The 21857-nt window shown below is 43.8% G+C and overlaps 1 protein-coding gene and 1 pseudogene across 1 annotated transcript in view; one reads left to right on the top strand and one right to left on the bottom strand.

Annotated features, from left to right (window-relative positions):
* LOC132867784 (histone H3-like) overlaps positions 1 to 21857 on the bottom strand; it is a 1068851-nt gene that overhangs the window by 398226 nt on the left and 648768 nt on the right. The window lies entirely within an intron of this gene.
* The window catches only part of LOC132866986 (zinc finger protein 431-like), a 138385-nt pseudogene that overhangs the window by 83463 nt on the left and 33065 nt on the right, over positions 1 to 21857 (top strand).

Here is a 21857-nt window from a genome sequence, read left to right as displayed (position 1 = left end):
AAAAAGTGAAAAGTCCACCAAGTAGGGGTCAGGATGTAATTCCCGTGGTGTAGAAGCCACAGTCCCACCAAAAGGCGCACAAAAACAAGTCCCACATCTCCAGCACCGCCGCCGTGACGCCATCAGCAACATCGCTCGAACACCACGCCGTGGATCCACACAGTGAGCAGAGAAGCTCCGCCACGCAGAGCGCTGGTGTGTCCCAAACCGCCTGCACAGCCGCCGCAACACCACCAAGCAACATCGCTCGGAACATCACGCCAAGCGTTAAAGCACAGAGCGCTGGACAACCATGATGTAAAATGAGCAACAGGCTCACTGCAGTCCACAGCTGGGAGTGCAGGCATCACCCACAGCGAACCAAGGCCTGGAGGGAACCGACGCCCCAAACTGGGTCCGGAGCTACACCACAACCGGCGGACAAAACACTCAAACACCAAACTACACAAACACACAGGAAAGAAAAAAAAATAGAAAAAGAAATAAAATAAGAGCTCCGGTGAGAAGCGGCAGCCAGAACGCGCACGACGTACTCTCAACCGGAAACGAAAAAAAAAAGTAGTAGTATTCACCAGTGGTAGTGGCAGTGGTAGTAGTCACCAGTGGTAGTGGCAGTGGTAGTAGTCACCAGTGGTAGTGGCAGTGGTAGTAGTCACCAGTGGTAGTGGCAGTGGTAGTAGTCACCAGTGGTAGTGGTAGTTGTCACCACTGGCAGTGGCGGTAGTCACCACTGGTAGTGGTGGTAGTGGCAGTGGTAGTAGTCGGTAGTGGTCACCAGTGGCAGTGGTCGGCAGTGGCAGTAGTCAGCAGTGGCAGTGGCAGGAGTCACCAGTGGTAGTGGCAGTAGTCACCAGTGGCAGCAGTAGTCACCAGTGGCAGCAGTAGTCACCAGTGGCGGCAGTGGTCACCAGTGGCAGTGGCAGGAGTCACCAGTGGTAGTGGTAGTAGTCACCAGTGGGAGTGGTAGTAGTCACCAGTGGCAGTGGGAGTGGTAGTAGTCACCAGTGGTAGTGGCAGTGGTAGTAGTAGTCACTAGTGGTAGTGGCAGTAGTAGTAGTCACCAGTGGCAATAGTAGTAGTCACCATAAATGCTAAATAAACATGTCTTAAAGTCTTCACCACATTAGAAGACTATAGGGGTTTTTTTTCCACCCATTTTCTCCCCATTGTGGTCACCTGCTAGTATCCATCCACCAGCCAGGTCTCCTCTAACCATGTGAGCGAAGGCTAACACATGCTTCCTCCAAGACATGTAAAGCCATCAACCTCCTCTTTTCCAAATGCAGCTCATGCTGCGTCACAGGATAGCAAAATGCACCCGGAGGACAGTGCCATGTGCTCTCTTTCCCACATGCATGAGCTCACAGAAGAACCTAGTTGGCTGTGATTAATAGGGGACAGAGAGTATGCCCCTGGAATGGGATGCTCAATCAGCACAGGTTGGTGTGATGGACAGGAGTCCAAATATCTGTATACAGGTTTAGGGGCATCACAGTGGCGCACCTCCAGGGTCCTGGATTTGATTCTAAGCTTGGGTTGCTGTCTGTATGAAGTTTTGCAAGTTCTCCTCCATCAGTGTAGAAACCCTACACTTCCTTCCTCTGGGTCCACTGGTTTCTCTTCTCATCTCATCTCATTATCTCTAGCCGCTTTATCCTGTTCTACAGGGTCGCAAGCAAGCTGGAGCCTATCCCAGCTGACTACGGGCGAAAGGCGGGGTACACCCTGGACAAGTCGTCAGGTCATCACAGGGCTGACACATAGACACAGACAACCATTCACACTCACACCTACGGTCAATTTAGAGTCACCAGTTAACCTAACCTGCATGTCTTTGGACTGTGGGGGAAACCGGAGCACCCAGAGGAAACCCACACGGACACGGGGAGAACATGCAAACTCCACACAGAAAGACACTCGGCGGCCACGGGGCTCGAACCTGGACCTTCTTGCTGTGAGGCGACAGCGCTAACCACTACACCACCGTGCTGTCCTATATTTAATATGACAACTTTAAATCATGCAATCTCTCGGAGTTGGTGCACTTGTGGGTCTGAAATGTTACTGAATAAGTAAATGTCTTTCCACACTGTGAGCAGTGAATCGGCTTCTCTCCTGTGAGAATGTGCTGGTGTTTTTGGAGATTACTGTGAGAGGAACTCTGTCCACACTGTGGGTAGTGATGCGTGTTGGAGCCAGTATTAACCGTTTGTGTGTGTGCACCCTCTACAGGCCTGGAGGGTATTGTGTTCAGGGGGATGATAAATACCTGGCCAGGAAAGGACCAGGTGTGGCTGATTGGAGGCAACAGTTCCTTATGCAGGGTTCTCCACGAGGGGTTTTAGAGGGCGGGCCGCCCCCCTTTCTGTGATTCCCGCCCCCGTTTAATTTCTGCCGCCCCTTTACAAAAGGAAGAGACGTCCCTTTGTTTTCTTTGTGACAGATAGTGTTGGAGTACCGACAAAGTAAACTACAGACAAAAAAATTACATCACTGTGTTCAGGAGAGCCTTGTGGCGCTCAGTGTGAAGGAATTTTGTGAATATCTCCTTCCGTTTTCGTGTAAATCCCCGTTGTTTGGAGGGAGCACTCTGAGGAAAAAGTGCGCTTTCTGTGTGATACTCTGTCTCTAAGCGCAGCGTGCGGGTGGGGGAGGGGATGCTCGCTCTCTCTCTCTCACACACACACACACACACACACACAGGAGGGAGGGGCTGCTCGCTCACACACAGGAGGGAGGGGCTGCTTGCTCACACACACAGGAGGGAGGGGCTGCTCGCTCTCTCACACACACACACACACACAGGAGGGAGGGGCTGCTCACTCTCTCACACACACACACAGGAGGGAGGGGCTGCTCGCTCTCTCACACACACACAGGAGGGAGGGGCTGCTCGCTCTCTCACACACACACAGGAGGGAGGGGCTGCTCGCTCTCTCACACACACACAGGAGGGAGGGGCTGCTCGCTCTCTCACACACACACAGGAGGGAGGGGCTGCTCGCTCTCTCACACACACACAGGAGGGAGGGGCTGCTCGCTCTCTCACACACACACAGGAGGGAGGGGCTGCTCGCTCTCTCACACACACACAGGAGGGAGGGGCTGCTCGCTCTCTCACACACACACAGGAGGGAGGGGCTGCTCGCTCTCTCACACACACACAGGAGGGAGGGGCTGCTCGCTCTCTCACACACACACAGGAGGGAGGGGCTGCTCGCTCTCTCACACACACACAGGAGGGAGGGGCTGCTCCCTCTCTCACACACACACAGAGGAGGGAGGGGCTGCTCCCTCTCAGAGAGACACAGGCTTGTAGCATTAGGGCAAGTCACACAGTACAGCTCAGCTCCTGCAATAGCGACTGCTGTGCGCACTGCATCACTCTCACAATTTCCCACAGGGGAATTGTTGGCTCTAGTTATAATTTATAATACTTATGTACATTCTTTTACAAAAGTGCAATATTTTGATGCTGCTGAGCCATTGATCAATCTTTTTTTATGTCTGATATGTTGTAGATGGGAAAAGTAAAAGAAGCAAAAGTTTACTTAAGAAAGATGGCTCTCTATTTTTATTTTAAGTTATTATAACTTGTTCCTCAGGCAGTCAATGTTGTTAAACAGGCCTACATTTGAAATCTGTTGACCTCAGTTTTCATTCTTGCATTAGCTTTATGGAATTCATTGTATTAATTAATTTGCACTGAAGTGTGCAAATTAATTAATACAATGAATTCAAGTGTAAGTGTGTAATGTTTGATGTATGGTGTGTTTTGTACCAGTCCAATTGATTCCTCTGTTCTAAATGATTACTATTTGAGAGTATTATTTTATGCAAATGACATATGTAAATTTATGCAAATTTGTTTCAAGGTCACCCGATTGACCCCCACCCACCTATATTTTCAATCCGTGGAGAACCCTTTTATGTCTGTCTCCTGCTGTTTACCCTCTTGTAGGGGTGTAATGATGCATGTATTCGTACCGGCCTGTGTCGGTTCAGGACTTTCAGGATGGTGCAGATGTGTACCAAATGCAATCTTTAACGTAATTTAACTGTAATGCATAACATAAATTCAATAAGTTTGAAGTTCTTCATATTAATTGTCCAGGTTTTTGTGTTATGCCTAGATAATCATTATAAATAACGCTGCCGCCTCCTCTGCCAGTTAGGTGAGGCTGGTGTATATAACTGTTTCTAGGAGGACTAGGTTCCTTTAATGCTACAGACTCATTTGGTTTAATCCATGTTTCTGTTAAACACAGTACATTAAACTTCTGTTCTGTAATAAGTTCATTAACAGTTAGTGCTTCAGACATGAGAGCTAATATTTAATAATTCTAATAGTTCTTTAGATCAAAGGTGCTGGCAGCGGCTGTACAGTCAGTATGATTTAATTTTATATTGATTAGATTACTAGAACAAACTCTGAGTATTTCTCCTTTTTTGTATAGCTTGGGGAACAGATACAGTCTTGATGTAGTGGACCCTGAGTGACGACTCTGTGCAGGTAGCAGACAGTCGGTTTAGCCTGTTCGTCTGCTCCCTGGCCTTGGCTCTGGATTGTCACAGATTAACTAGGCCTTTTCTATGAGCGATGCTGCGAGAAATGAGAGCAGCACCTTCCCGAGTGGGATGGATACCGTCCCGCCCTAACAGATTTGTTGTTTGATCTTTAGCTGTGTGAGGACATGAAAACCAAGACATCCATGGCTGGAGGGACGTCAGAGGTCTGTGTGAAGAAAGAGGAGACACTGGAGCTGAAAATCTACAACCATAGAGACAACCTCGACAACCCACCTGAAGGTCTCTCTGTTAAAGTGGAAGATCCTGACAATAAAGACTACCTCTGTAAGACATCAGGCCACTCTGGTGCTCAGTAACACTCACTGTTTGTTTATTCTTTACCCTACATGCTATCTGGTGCACTAAAAGTGCAATACAGTACATTTGGGATGTAGCCTCAGTCTCGGATTATTTAATCAACACATTGTGACAAATTGATATTTTTATTGATACACTATAAACAATTCACATTTTAATATGGTAGCAAGGATTTTATTTATTTACTTATTTAAAATACATTAGTCATTTACAAATTGATGTTAACCTGAATAAAAAAGTGTGGAGTAACACATGATGGGTCATGCTGTTAGATAAAAATCTATGATGGGGGATGTAGAAACGGGTTCCGTCCGTCCAGTCACGTTTTCGTTTCCAGGCTATATCTTTTTAAAACTACTGAAAATCTTCATGAAACTTTGTATACATATCAAGCCACATGTGAGGTGGTCCCTTTTGCTATTTTGGATTTTTGAAAAAAAGTATTTTTCAGATTTTTAAAAAATAGATTTTGACTTAGTTTCGAAGAAGAATGTTTGTTTCTGGAGCATGTATCCAAAACTATTCATGATGCAGATTTGAAACTTGGTATACATGTTAACAAGATGATGTCGATGTGCCTTTTCAGCTTAAGAAATTTTAATTTTTCATGTTACCATGGAAAAAAATTTTTAGACTTAGTCTCTCAAGTTAGTCTGAGGAGTAGGTTTTGTTTCCGGAGCAGAACTTGAAAACTATGAGTGGTATGATCTTAAAAGTTGGTATATGTGTTGATTTGAGTAATGCTTTATTAAGTATTAGGTAGTGCCTTTTGATACTAAGAAAATGTGAGAAATTTAAATTTTTAGCTCACCTGGATCAAAGGTCCGGTAGGCTTATGCCATGGGCTGCTGAGGTCAGTGTAAAGAGGCAGGGTTTGTTTCCTGCAGCAGAACTTGAAAAATGTGATGCATAATATCTTGAAACTTGGTATGTAGTTGGTATATACAGTGGTGCTTGAAAGTTTGTGAACCCTTCAGAATTTTCTCTATTTCTGAATAAATATGACCTAAAACATCAGATTTTCACACAAGTCCAAAAAATAGATAAAGAGAACCCAGTTAAACAAATGAGACAAAAATATTATACTTGGCCATTTATTTATTGAGGAAAATGATCCAATATTACATATCTGTGAGTGGCAAAAGTATGTGAATCTCTAGGATTAGCAGTTAATTTGAAGGTGAAATTAGTCAGGTGTTTTCAATCAATGGGATGACAATCAGGTGTGATTGGGCACCCTGTTTTATTTAAAGAACAAGGATCTATCAAAGTCTGATTTTCACAACACATGAAAGTGTATCATGGCACGAACAAAGGAGATTTCTGAGGTCCTCAGAAAAAGCATTGTTGATGCTCATCAGGCTGGAAAAAGTTACAAAACCATCTCTAAAGAGTTTGGACTCCACCAATCCACAGTCAGACAGATTGTGGACAAATGGAGGAAGTTCAAGACCATTGTTACCCTCCCCAAGAGTGGTCGACCAACAAAGATCACTCCAAGAGCAAGGCATGTAATAGTTGGGGAGGTCACAAAGGACCCCAGGGTAACTTCTAAGGCCCTGTCCACGGATTCAGGTGACTCCGATACAATTGCTTATCGTTTAGGCCTGGCGTCCACACGTTACAGGCGTTTTGGGTGCCCAAAACGCAGTCTTTTTGAGAACGGGTTCCAGAGTGGAAAGATCTGGCAACGTTGCCGTTGTGAAGTCGTCTGGATGAGTAGAACGGATTTGTTTACGATGATGTCACAACCACATGACTGTGAGTGCTTCACGCCGGGTAGAAGTGTAACGAACTCGATGCGAGTTGTCAACAAATCCTATAACTTGGTTCATGAAACACGCTTACAAAATATTTTCACTGTGAATATTTATTGTGTAATGGTGCAGAGAGAGAGAGAGAGAGACTCTGCCCTTAGGGCAGAGTCAATCCCGCCAGCAAAAATAGGGAAAAAAAGGAGCGATCTCACCTCTTCATATGTTGGTTTAAGTCCTACAATACATTCCTCAAAAAGGGCGTAGAAGAGCAAACTAATCCATCAACGTGTAGCATTCAATTTATTCCGGACCATTAAAGACGCCGCCTTCCACGTAGAATCATACGTCATCCTCGCCGCCATATTGGATAGGTCAAAGTGGAGAATAAAGATTCATGTGCTGCGTTTAACTGTACCAACAGGTTTACCGTCCAAACGAGATCACATGGGATTACCTTTCACAGGTGAGAAACAACAAATTAATCCATCAATGTGTAGCATTCAATTTATTCCGGACCATTAAAGACACCGCCTTCCGCGTAGAATCATACGTCATCCTTGCCGCCATATTGGATAGGTCAAAGCGGAGAATAAAGATTAGCTGCGTTTAACTGTACCAACAGGTTTGCTGTCCAAACGAGATCACATGGGATTACCTTTCACAGGTGAGACTGGAAAAATACTTTTCATTGTATTTGGTCATTATAAGGTAATTTTATGAACAGATTTTCCTGACTTTGTGGCTAATATGAAGTCTCGCGCATGATAGTTTATGCGCATGCGTCCTTACTTCTATTGTTCTGGTGTCTCCGAAGGGACCGTCTTACAGCGCCCCTAGAGGTGTGGCATGTGTATTGCATCGTTTTCAGCAAGCGTTGCGTTGCCATATGGACCTGATATTTTACTGATCGTTGCCCATTTGGACGCGATATATTTTTAAATAACATCTCGTTGCCGTTGTCGTGTGGATGTAGCCTAAGCAACTGAAGGCCATTGGCTAATGTTAATGTTCATGAATCCACCATCAGGAGAACACTGAACAACAGTGGTGTGCATGGCAGGGTTGCAAGGAGAAAGCCACTGCTCTCCAAAAAGAACATTGCTGCTCATCTGCAGTTTGCTAAAGATCACATGGACAAGCCAGAAGGCTATTGGAAAAATGTTTTGTGGAAGGATAAGACTAAAATAGAACTTTTTGGTTTAAATGAGAAGCGTTATGTTTGGAGAAAGGAAAACACTGCATTCCAGCAGAAGAACCTTATCCCATCTGTGAAACATGGTGGTGGTAGTATCATGGTTTGGGCCTGTTTTGCTGCATCTGGGCCAGGATGGCTTGCCATCATTTGATGGAACAATGAATTCTGAATTATACCAGCGAATTCTAAAGGAAAATGTCAGGACATCTGTCCATGAATTGAATCTCAAGAGAAGGTGGGGCATGCAGCAAGACAACGACCCTAAGCACACAAGTCTTTCGACCAAAGAATGGTTAAAGAAGAATAAAGTTAATGTTTTGGAATGGCCAAGTCAACATCCTGACCTTAATCCAACCAAAATGTTGTGGAAGGACCTGAAGCGAGCAGTTTATGTGAGGAAACCCACCAACATCCCAGAGTTGAAGCTGTTCTGTACGGAGGAATGGGCTAAAATTCCTCCAAGCCGGTGTGCAAGACTGATCAACGGTTACTGGAAACGTTTAGTTGCAGTTATTGCTGCACAAGGGGGTTACACCAGATACTGAAAGCAAAGGTTCACATACTTTTGCCACTCACAGATATGTAATATTGGTTCATTTTCCTCAATAAATAAATGACCAAGTATAATATTTTTGTCTCATTTGTTTAACTGGGTTCTCTTTATCCACTTTTAGGACTTGTGTGAAAATCTGATGATGTTTTAGGCCATATTTATGCAGAAATAGAGAAAATTTTAAAGGGTTCACAAACTTTCAAGCACCACTGTAGGGTGGGGGATATAGATGACTCTCATCTTGTTTATTTTCATATGACAGCAAGGCCCAAAGTGTATTATTCCCCTCATACCACAGTGATTTGCTTACAATTACAATTTTTAATTTATGAATGAATGATACATTGCATGTTTTATTTGTTTCTGTTTACATAGAATGTTATTCTGTCCAGCTGAGAATATTCTGAGACAAAAAAAAAAAAATGTGGGATGTTGTGTGACTGAGAAACCAGAAAGCACAAACTCCTCTGTCCTGAAGATGCCTCCATCTTGGGAAACTTACTGACTGATACCTGGGTCCCCTTCCATAAATGCTAAATAAACGTGTCTTAACGTCTTCACCACATTAGAAGACTATAGGTTTTTTTTCCACCCATTTTCTCCCCATTGTGGTCACCTGCTAGTATCCATCCACCAGTCAGGTCTCCTCTAACCATGTGAGCGAAGGCTAACACATGCTTCCTCCAAGACATGTAAAGCCATCAACCTCCTCTTTTCCAAATGCAGCTCATGCTGCGTCACAGGATAGCAAAACGCACCCGGAAGACAGTGCCATGTGCTCTCTTTCCCACATGCATGAGCTCACAGAAGACCCTAGTCGGCTGTGATTAATAGGGGACAGAGAGTATGCCCCTGGAATGGGATGCTCAATCAGCACAGATGGGTGTGATGGACAGGAGTCCAAATATCTGTATACAGGTTTAGGGACATCACAGTGGCGCACCTCCAGGGTCCTGGACTCGATTCTAAGCTTGGGTTGCTGTCTGTATGAAGTTTTGCAAGTTCTCCTCCATCAGTGTAGAAACCCTACACTTCCTTCCTCTGGGTCCACTGGTTTCTCATCTCATCTCATCATCTCTAGCCGCTTTATCCTGTTCTACAGGGTCGCAAGCAAGCTGGAGCCTATCCCAGCTGACTACGGGCGAAAGGCGGGGTACACCCTGAACAAGTCACCAGGTCATCACAGGGCTGACACATAGACACAGACAACCATTCACACTCACATTCACACCTACGGTCAATTTAGTCACCAGTTAACCTAACCTGCATGTCTTTGGACTGTGGGGGAAACCGGAGCACCCGGAGGAAACCCACACGGACATGGGGAGAACATGCAAACTCTGCACAGAAAGGCCCTTGCCGGCCACGGGGCTTGAACCCGGACCTTCTTGCTGTGAGGCGACAGCGCTAACCACTACACCACCGTGCCGCCCCCACTGGTTTTTCCTTCAGCAAATTGGTTATGCTTAAATTGCCACTAGGTGTGAATTTTTTTTCATTTTTTTTAATTAAATATGAATTCTAGATGTATGGCATTTGGAAAAATGCCTAGGCCTAGAAATACCAGAATTGTCAGCAAGCTCAGAGATGTGCGTTGGACTATTTTATTTATTTACTTACTGTGTGGACAGTTATTTTTGTTTGTACCTGCATGTGATTTCATAACAAATTTGGGATATTCTGTTTCCCAAAAGATAAGCAAGTTCTTTGAAAACAACCATGACCCTGACCAGGCAGGTCCTAAGAATGCTGTAAATACATCACATAGTGCCACAGTCATGCTAATGAACATGGTTTTATTTTGCCCTGCAAGCTTCTGACCACTTGTTTATGCCCACAAGGAAGTAAAAACAATTCGTACTTGTGTACCTTGTGTGTACTCCTGTGAGATCTCAGTCCTGACGGACATCGCTAGTCTCAACCAGATGCTCAGTGAACCTTACTGGCAAGCTTTCTTATGATAATTTTTAGACAGGACTAATGTACTGTGTGTGTGGTCTTAGATACATACACACATTTGGGCCTCATTTCTTCCTGTTGTGTTTTCTCTCCTCCCAGACTGCGAATTTTGCAAATCCTTCTTCCTCAACAAATGTGAGGTTCATGGACCGCCCCTCTTCATCCCAGATACTTCTGTTCCCATGGGAGTCCCTGACCGAGCCAGACAAACTCTTCCTTCTGGGCTAGAAATCCAGAAGTCCAGTATTCCTGATGCAAGCCTGGGAGTGTTTAATAAGGGGGAGACTGTTCCAGTAGGTGCACACTTTGGACCCTGCCAGGTAGAGCTGGTAAACAGAGAGGAAGCCAGGAACAGTGGAGACTCCTCGGTTGTGAGTTTGCCATAAATTTATTATGAAGATTGTATATTTTTAAGAAACAAAATATGATGACTAGATGAAAGTAGCTCCAATTAACATCAATTTCTTCTTGTCACTGATATGTGGACGAGTGGTGTAAATCACAAGTTTGATCACAATGCGATCCTACATCGATTCTTTTAGCCAGTGTGGTGGAAATTCACCTGTTAATAATAGAAATATGAGTAACACCTGAATAATGCTCAAGCAAATGTATTTATTTATTGTATAATTTAATGAAAGTCCCATAAAATCACAAGCCCAGGTAGTCACTAACATAGGTCCTCCCATATTTACTTCTAGGCATGTTCAGCTTCCTATCTTACACAAGATATTAGTCATAATCATAGCTTCCATCAACATTTTGTCATAGTCTGTTTTCCCAACTGCAGCTGAGAAAAACTGTTCCAAGTTTTCCTTGGCTCTGCCGCATCCACAACAACCCGGTAGCAGCTTCTCATACGCGCGCAAAAACAAAGAACTTATTCATTCACATTTGCAGCTTGTTTCTTTTCTAAATGTCAAGGCTAAACAGAGAAGCATGACACTACAGGATTTGAACATATATTGTTAGCTATAATTAATGCTAAAGTTAATATAAAACTTCTTACCACACCAATGATCTGATGATTTTCAATGCCACACAATTTGCCACTATGAGAGTTGGTTTGATGCTGGGGTATGCAATTGGTATGACTTTTTACGCAATCAGTTTCATTTCCATGAATTCACAAGTGCAAACAAAAGTCAAAAAGTTCTAAGACAGATGTTATAATTTCAAAAGGAATTCAAAGAAGGTATTCTCCGATGAAAACATCGCTTGCAGAAGTGTTTAGACTTAAATGGAGGATATGTAGAGAAATAGCTTTGTTATTTTCATAAATAAAGATTTTTTTCATTTGTCTGAGAATTTTTGACTTGCCCTCGTATAATTTCAACATCGGTTTGGTGAGGGTTGATTTGGATATGTACAGAGGTACTTGAAAGTTTGTGAACCCTTTAGAATTTTCTATATTTCTGCATAATTATGACCTAAAACATCAGATTTTCACACAAGTCCTAAAAGTAGATAAAGAGAACCCAGTTAAACAAATGAGACAAAAATATTATACTTGGTCATTTATTTATTGAGGAAAATGATCCAATATTACACATCTGTGAGCATGGGTTTCCTCCGGGTGCTCTGGTTTCCCCCACAGTCCAAAGACATGCAGGTTAGGTTAACTGGTGACTCTAAATTGACCGTAGGTGTGAATGTGAGTGTGAATGGTTCTCTGTCTGTGTCAGCCCTGTGATGATCTGGCGACTTGTCCAGGGTGTACCCTGCCTTTCGCCCATAGTCAGCTAGGATAGGCTCCAGCTTGCCTGTGACCCTGTAGAACAGGATAAAGCAGCTAGAGATAATGAGATGAGACATATCTGTGAGTAGGAAAAGTGTGTGAACCTCTAGGATTAGCAGTTCATTTGAAGGTGAAATTAGAGTCAGGTGTTTACAATCAATGGGATGACAATCAGGTGTGAGTGGGCACCCTGTTTTATTTAAAGAACAGGGATCTATCAAAGTCTGATCTTCACAACACGTTTGTGGAAGTGTATCATGGCACGAACAAAGGAGATTTCTGAGGACCTCAGAAAAAGCACTGTTGATGCTCATCAGGCTGAAAGAGTTTACAAAACCATCTCCTAAAGAGTTTGGACTCCAGCAATCCACAGTCAGACAGATTATGTACAAACTGAGGAAATTCAAGACCATTGTTACCCTCCCCAGGAGTGGTCGACCAACAAAGATCGCCGCGTGTAATAGTTGGCGAGGTCACAAAGGACCCCAGGGTAACTTCTAAGCAACTGAAGGCCTCTCTCACATTAGCCAATGTTAATGTTCATGAATCTACCATCAGGAGAACACTTGAACAACAATGGTGTGCATGGCAGGGTTGCAAGGAGAAAGCCACTGCTGTCCAAAAAGAACATTGCTGCTCGTCTGCAGCTTGCTAAAGATCATGTGGACAGGCCAGAAGGCTATTAGCAAAATGTTTTGTGGATGGATGAGACCAAAATAGAACTTTTTGATTTAAATGAGAAGTGTTATGTTTGGAGAAAGGAAAACACTGCATTCCAGCATAAGAACCTTATCCCATCTGTGAAACATGGTGGTGGTAGTAGTATCATGGTTTGGGCCTGTTTTGCTGCATCTGGGCCAGGACGGCTTGCCATCATTGATGGAACAATGAATTCTGAATTATACCTGCGAATTCTAAAGGAAAATGTCAGGACATCTGTCCATGAACTGAATCTCAAGAGAAGGTGGGTCATGCAGCAAGACAATGACCCTAAGCACACAAGTCGTTCTACCAAAGAATGGTTAAAGAAGAATAAAGTTAATGTTTTGGAATGGCCAAGTCAATGTCCTGACTTTAATCCAATCTAAATATTGTGGGAAGAACCTGAAGTGAGCAGTTCATGTGGGGAAACCTACCAACATCCCAGAGTTGAAGCTGTTCTGTATGGAGGAATGGGCTAAAATTCCTCCAAGCGAGTGTGCAGGACGGATCAGCAGTTACCGGAAACATTTAGTTGCAGTTATTGCTGCATGGCGGGGGGGGTCACACCAGATACTGAAAGTAAAGGTTCACATACTTTTGCCACTCACAGATTTGTAATATTGGATCATTTTCCTCAATAAATAAATGACCAAGTATAATATTTTTCTCTCATTTGTTTAACTGGGTTTTCTTTATCTACTTTTAGGACTTGTGTGAAAATCTGATGATGTTTTAGGTCATATTTATGCAGAAATATGGAAAATTCTAAAGGGTTCATAAACATTCAAGCACCACTGTATGGTATATACCTGGTGTGCTATGAGACAAAGTGTGCTGTGGAATTTTGAGCAACCCCATGCGTTTTTAGACAGGCTCATGAAATAATATATATTTTTAAATACAACAATGACTCTGCTTTTTAATTAAAAAGGGTTGTAATCACTTCATCTCATTATCTCTAGCCACTTTATCCTGTTCTACAGGGTCGCAGGCAAGCTGGAGCCTATCTCAGCTGACTACGGGCAAAAGGCAGGGTACACCCTGGACAAGTCGCCAGGTCATCACAGGGTTGACACACAGACAACCATTCACACTCACACTTACACCTACGGTCAATTTAGAGTCACCAGTTAACCTAACCTGCATGTCTTTGGACTGTGGGGGAAACCGGAGCACCCGGAGGAAACCCACACGGACACGTGGAGAAGATGCAAACTCCACACAGAAAGGCCCTCGCTGGCCACAGGGCTTGAACCTGGACCTTCTTGCTGTGAGGCAACAGCGCTAACCACTACACCACCCGTTGTAATCACTTATTTAGAAATTTTACATTTTTTAAAACTAAATGGCCTTTAATCCCATTCTCAGTTTGATTTTGAAAATAATTTTAGGTCCAGGGAGGAGGATTATTGTTGTCGTGACCAGAAAAGGCAGTCACCCTAGATGTTGCCAGTTCCACTGAGCCTTGCCAGAGTGCAAAGGCTCATGGGACTGTTAATATTTAAGTTTAGAGGGTATTAGGGGCTAAATAGCAATGGGCCACCTTGACCAAGACTCCTGCAGTAATTGATCACCTCTGGCCAGTATTTCTGACGGACATGCATCTTGGAGACATGCATCTCCTTGAACCATGTTATGTACAGACCACAGGATATCACGAGAAGTCAACCAGTCCCTATCCCAGTCCACCGTCCCTCCCTGCCTGAAGTCCTCTCGATAGTTCCACTGCCAAAAACAGACCATCAGCAGCAGCCTGAATGACCACTGTCCAGTGGCACTTACTGCTGTCATCATGAAGTGCTTTGAGAAACTGGTCCGGACTCATCATTGCAAGCTTCCCACTCATGTTAGACAGACACCAGTATGCTTGCAGAGCTAACCGGTCCAGAGGATGCCATAACCACAACTTTCCACACTGCCCTTACTCACCTTGAGCAACAGGAGAGCTATGTTGGGCTGCTCTTTGTGAACTTTACCTCAGCATTCAACACCATTCTCCCTCACAGACTGGTGTCCAAGCTGACAGACCTGGGACTGTCTCAATCCATCTGCCTTTGGATAAAGGACTTCCTGTCTGATTGCTCCCAAAGGGTGAGAGTAGGCCCCCCCACATCTCAGCCTTAGCACTGGCTTCCCACAGGGCTGTGTGCTGAGCCCCCTACTCTTCACCCTCTTCACTTACGACTGCATCCCGCTCACTCCAGTAATGACATTGTCAAATTTGCGGATGATACTACCATAGTGGGGCTCATCTCTGGGGAGGAAGGAGTCTGCTTATCAGGATGAGGTGGACCAGCTGTCTGGGTGGTGCAGAGACAACAACCTGGTCCTCAACACCTACCAAAGCCAAGGAGCTGCTCATAGACTTCAGGAAAAAGAAAACGGACATTCAGCCTATTCTCATCAGTGGGGAATGTGTAGAGAGGATCTTGGACTTCCGGTTCCTGGGGGTGCACATGGAGGAGGACCTGACCTGGAGCACCAACACCACACAAGTGATAAATAAGGCACAGCAAAGACTTCCTGAGGATCCTCAGGAAGAACCACCTCACTCAAAAACTGCTTGTGTCGTTCTACCGTTGCTCCACAGAGAGCATACTTACATACTGCATCAGTGTGTGGTTTGCTAGCTGCATAGCAGCAGAGAGAAAAGTGCTCCAGAAGGTCGTCACCACCGCCCAGATAATCATCGGATGCCCTGTCCCCTGCCTGGAAGAGCTTTACAGTTCCTGCTGCCTCAAAATAACCCAGGGTATATTAAAAGATCCGTCCCACCCCAGATATTCTCTCTTTGAACTGATGCCCTTGGGCAGACAGTTCAGGTCAATTAAGAGATGGACAAATAGACCCCTTGCACATGACGTCACGCATCCCATGATAATTTCACCTGGGGGTCAGCCAGGCACCGTCTTTTGTGTAAGTAAGGCTTAACCTGTCTTCAAAATGGTTAATTTTTGTGCTGTTTTTAGGGCCTGAGCACTGAGGTGCACTGTAGGTGCAAAGCCCTATTGTTTTCGGCATGTTGTTTTTTTCTTCTAATTATTTTTTTTCTCTGCAGGAAAACTTGTTTTTGAGGTACTTGCGATGCTTAAACTCATGAATTTTGGCACACTGATCAAATGTGCATAAGATCACAAAGTTACACTGAGCAAGGGACTGGGCGTGGTCCCAAAGCTCTATAGTGCCCCCAGAACAAGCTGTGGTTGAGATGAAGTTGCTCAGATCGGCAGGAGATTTGGTGTGATCGATACTCTTGTGGTAAAGGACAAATTTCACTTGGTTGTATATGACTCCGCCCAACAGGAAGTCAGCCATGCTGGATGGAATGAGGGATTTTGAAATGTTCCGGCGCTGTTCTGAGGGGCTTATAATGGCCAAAAACTCATGGAATTTTGCACGTTTGTCCTGTGATACAATTTGAGGTGATATTGAAAATTCGTGTAGGTGGGTTTGATTAACTCCATAGTGCCACCTAGTTAAAAAAGATAGAATTGACACTAGGGCTGAAATGATTATTCGAGTAACTCAAATAATTCGATTACAAAAAATGTTCGAGGCAAATTCTTTGCCTCGAGGCTTCGTTTAATTCATGTCACCAAAGTCCGTCTATTTTAAATGCCTCTGCTATCGTATTACTCCTGCTTTGTAGACGACTGCGCAGCTCCGGTATCATTGTTTCACACAGACTGTAATAATTGACGCGCATTTCAAAGATTTAAGGCGGCACGATTTAATTTGCTCTCTGGCAGTGGGGGAAAACGAAGATACCGGTGTGCGTAAAAGGCAGAAAATTTCTAAAGTGTGGGACCATTTTACGCTTCGTAAAGCGTACAACGTAGTGCAGTGTATACACTGTAAAACGGACCTGGCCTACCATAATAGTACTTTGTCACTGCTGCAGCACCTGAACCGAAAGCATCCTCACATGAACTGCACTTCTCCAAGCGGACTGGGAGCCTCTACAAGGTAACGTATTTTTACGATTGCTAACTGATATGAACACTCGCTTGTTAGAACATTAGTACAGTATTTGTAATTATTTGTAGCCTGTGTTATGAGTCGATAGTGATGAGGCATGATAAGTAACAAGAGAGCAAATGCCCCAAAATCTCACTCGTAATTCATCCCTCTTCATCTCTCCCTCCCGCGTGTGTACGCACACACGCACAGAGTTTACATCTCAAAACACACCTTCCCTATACATAAAGTAGTAGTAATAAATGCTACAGATGGACAAATCTACATTCATTAGCATATAGATTTACTTTTGGGCGAGTTTATAGCATTTGTTGTACAAATCAATGTTCCCCCCCCCCCCCCCCCCCACAGTACATCACAACAGCGCATGGACAGCTTCGTTCGTTCAGGCCCCTCCTGCACTGTGGAAGAAGCTGCAGTTTTTACCAACAGCATTTTAAATATGCTCATCACAGACATGCGCCCACTGTCCATGGTGGAGGACACAGGATTTAAGAATGTGATCAAAGCTTTCAATCCCAAATACACCATTCCCTCAAGAACATATTTCACAAATATGATGGAGCAAAAGTACTCAGAAATAACATACATTAAAGAGTGTTCTTCAGGAGACAGACTGTGTTGCACTGACAACAGACATTTGGACGAGTGTGGCCACAGAGGCTTATCTGGGGGTCACATGTCATTTTTTGGGAGATGATTGGGAAATGAAGTCCCTCTCCCTTACTATAATGCCTCTAGAGGAGAGGCATACAGCCACAAACATTGCAGATTGGCTGGAGGAGGCTGCTACCAAATTTCACATTCCTTTTGAAAAGGTGAAGGCAGTTGTCCATGACAATGGGGCCAATGTAGCGGCAGCTGCTAGAATTCTGAAAGAGAGACACGGATGGGCCTCTGTTAGATGTGCAGGGCACACACTGAATTTGGTTGTGCAGAATACACTGAAAAATAACAAATCCATCTCAAGTTGTATGGCCTCTGCGAGATGCCTGGTGGAGCACTTTAAAAAGAGTGAACTGGCCTGCACAAAACTTAAAGAAAAGCAGCAGCAAATGGGAGTGCAACAGCACATGTTGGTACAGGATGTCAGTACTCAGTGGAACAGTACACTTCATATGCTATCCAGGCTCCTTGAACAGAGATGGCCAGTGGCTGCAGCTCTTTCCAATCCTGCAGTCAACCCACGGGGAAAGCATCACTATTTGGATCTGAAGCCAGAGCAGGGGATCTTGACTGAAGAACTGACTCAGATTCTTGAACCTTTCGAGGGGTCTACAGTGTTCCTGAGTGGGGAACAATATGTGACCCTGTCTGCGGTTCCTCAGCTGGTACAGACCCTCAAGAAATCCACCCTGAGTTCAGCTTTTGAAACTGCACCAGTGAGGGCATTTCAAGTCAAGTTTATTTGTATAGCGCTTTTAACAATAAGCATTGTTGCAAAGCAGCTTTACAGAATTTGAACGACTTAAAACATGAGCTAATTTTGTCCCTAATCTATCCCCACTGAGCAAGCCTGTGGGGATGGTGGCAAGGAAAAACTCCCTCAAACGACATGAGGAAGAAACCTTGAGAGGAACCAGACTCAAAAAGGAACCCATCCTCATTTGGGCAACAACAGACAGCATGACTATAACATTAACAGTTTTAACATGAAGACAGTTTTGTTGATGATGTAACTCTTCATTGATGGAAATTTGAGTGCAAAACTGTTCATGACTACCGCAGTCCTAAAGTTAGCAAGTCAACTGTAGTCCTCAACCATAAAAGCATTACTGTAAGAGTCCAGAGCGTCCTCCAGGTGGAACTTTCAACTGTCCTCATGGGGCCGTCCTCCACAGGAGCGATGCAATAAAACTCCAACCAGACACAGGGCACCAGGATGGATCAAGCAGGTCTGGGGGGCAGAAGAGGTCAGCATCTCAATCTCAGGACCAACATGTAACTCAGAGGGACAGATGGGGGGGAGGGAGAGAAAACACAGGTTGTTAGGTATGCCCTAAAAATGACACAAGTATTAAGTCTGTGTGGTAGGCTCGCAGAGACGAGAGTCTTGACATCAGGCATAATACACAACAATGGCATGTTAATATGGTTAAAAAATATCATGACCTGCTCTGGCTGGATGCTTGATTGGGTGATGGGATGCAGATGGGACCCTTAGGGCTGGCCAAGACAATTTAGTTACATTTCACCAGGTCTGGGACATGCGACAGAATGTCTGACGGCCGATTCCCTGCAGGCTACGATAGCCAGTTGAGGTCTCCACCAAAAGATTTCCTGTTGACTCCATGTAACTCAGAGGGACAGATTTTGGGGGGGGGGAGGGAAAGAAAACACGGGTGGTTAGGTATGCCCAACGTCACCTGAATAAGTAGGAGCAGTATACATATTGCATTGAGTACAAGCAGGGACTCTGGCAACTAACTATGACAGCATAACTAAAAGGGGAGAGCCAGAAGGTAACACAGGCATGAGGGAGCCCCGTGACATAAAGCAGCAGCCACTACACCGTCAACAAACTTGAGTGAGCAAGTGAGTGGGGACTGACAGCATCCATACATCCCAGTTTACCAAAACACTCTATGTCTCAGGACCCTCTAGATCTACACCTTTAGTTCATAAACAGCATTAACAAAAGGCTTGACTAAACAGATATGTTTTCAGCCGAGACTTAAACACTGAGACTGTGTCTGATTCCCGAACATTACTTGGAAGGCTGTTCCATAACTGTGGAGCTTTGTAAGAAAAGGCTCTGCCCCTTGATGTAGCCTTCACTATAAGAGGTACCAGCAGATAGCCTGCACCTTTTTGATCTAAGTAGCCGTGGCGGGTCATAGAGGAGCAGAAGTTCGCTCAGGTACTGTGGTGCAAGACCATTCAGTGCTTTAAAGGTCAATAGTAGTATTTTATAATCAATATAAAATTTGATTGGGAGCCAATGCAGTGTGGATAAGACAGGGGTGATGGGGTCATATTTTCTAGTTCTAGTAAGGACTCTTGCTGCTGCATTTTGAACTAACTGGAGCTTGTTTATGCACTTATTGGAACATCCAGACAGTAAGGCATTACAATAATCCAACCTGGAGGTAATGAAAGCATGAACTAGTTTTTCCGTGTCATGTAGTGACATTAAATTTCTTATCTTGGCAATATTTCTGAGATGAAAGAAAGCTATCCGGGTAATGTTATCAATGTGATTTTCAAATGAAAGACTGGGGTCAATAATCACTCCGAGGTCTTTTACTGCTGCACGTGAAGAAACAGAAAGGCCATCCAGAGTCACTGTGGAATCAGCTGTATGTGGTCCTAGTACAAGTACTTCAGTCTTGTCAGAGTTAAGCAGAAGGAAGTTAATAAGCATCCAGTGTCTAATGTCCTTAACACATTCCTCAGTTCGATAAAGCTGGTGTCTCTCATCAGGTTTTGCAGAAACATACGACTGTGTGTCATCAGCATAACAGTGGAAACTAATACAATGTTTACGAATAATATCACCCAGAGGTAACATATATAGAGAAAAAAGCAGTGGACCCAAGACAGAACCTTGTGGAACACCAAACTTTACCTCAGTACGCCGAGAAATATCACCATTTATATCAACATACTGATAACGATCAGTTAAATAAGAGCTGAGCCAGGAGAGGGCCATTCCCTTAACTCCCACAACATTTCCTAGTCTATCCAGAAGAATGGAATGATCAATCAGACCCTCCAGGATTTCGCGATGTTGCGATTTGCAACTTCAACGCAAATTCAACCAATCCCCGCGAATTCAGGGCAGTGTTGCAATTATATCCAATCACCGCAACTTTACCGCAAATTTGACCAGTCATTGGCGTCGTCTTGAGGTGACGTCGACAAACTACCTTCCGCCTTACTTCCAGTGTTGCCACATTGGGCGGTTTCAAGTGCATTTTGGCGGGTTTTGAACATATTTTGGGCTAGGAAACTTCAGCAGTATCTGGCAACACTGCTTACTTCCGTGTATACATTCAAGAGAAGCAGCATGTGCGAGGCAGTGTTTATATAGGCTTATATTCTGTTACTGAAAGTGTGTTATGTTTACAGTGAAGGACTGTGTGCACTTTATTTTTTTACTTAATACAAGAAATTAATGGATGCCAACATTTTTGCCAAAATGGTATTTTATTTTCCATTGTTTAGGCAGCTTTAGCATCATACTGTGAGATTCTGTTCAAATTGTTTTTTTTTTCTTCTATGAAGCCTGAGCCATTTATTTTATTAGTTTATAATTATTGTTTAATTTAGTCTTCAGGAGAGACTGCCTGCACACAGTACTAGTATTAATATTTTTTTTTCTTACATGAAAGCTGAGGCATTTATTTTATATTATATTTTAAGGTAACTTCATGTTGTGCTGTGAGGTTCTATGCACTTTAACTTTTGAACCAACAGGTGCATTTGGATAAGTAAAGCCTATTTTTCTGCATTTTTGTAGTCCTGGTAATCTTTTATATTGGTAAAGTTGTTTATAGGACCATTTCTCAGTGTCTTTGTTTTTTTTAATCAATAGTTTTCTAGTAATAACTTAATATTTAACATACTCAATTTTAATCACAAAAAGAGAAAATCGCAACAATTCCTTGCAACTTTCACTTCCTCCTGCAATGTAATCGCAACAAAAACCTAAAAAACACCGCAACTTTCATCGCAATTTTTTGGAACCCCCCCCCGCAAAATCAGACATTTTAGCCCACAACAATCACAAAAAAGGCCCGCAAAATCCTGGGGGGACTGATCAATGGTATCAAATGCTGCACTAAGGTCAAGCAACACAAGTAGTGAGAGACAGCCCTGATCAGACGCCAACAGTCAGTCATTTACTACTTTAACCAAAGCTATTTCTGTGCTGTGATTAGGTCTAAATCCTGACTGATACATTTCATGGATGTTATTCCTATGTAAATATGAGCATAACTGCTGTGCCACAGCTTTTTCAAGGATCTTGGAGTTATCTCCAAGTTATCTCTTGGAGTTATCTCCAATAGGGGAGGTTTGATATTGGCCTATAATTGGACAGCTGACAGGGATCAAGGTCAGGTTTTTTAAAGCCTGGGTCACAAC

The sequence above is a fragment of the Neoarius graeffei genome, chromosome 19 (genome assembly GCF_027579695.1).
Source record: "Neoarius graeffei isolate fNeoGra1 chromosome 19, fNeoGra1.pri, whole genome shotgun sequence".
Taxonomy (NCBI): Eukaryota; Metazoa; Chordata; class Actinopteri; order Siluriformes; family Ariidae; genus Neoarius; species Neoarius graeffei.
Note: the sequence above shows the minus strand (reverse complement) of the source record. Positions and strands in the feature narration are given on the sequence as shown.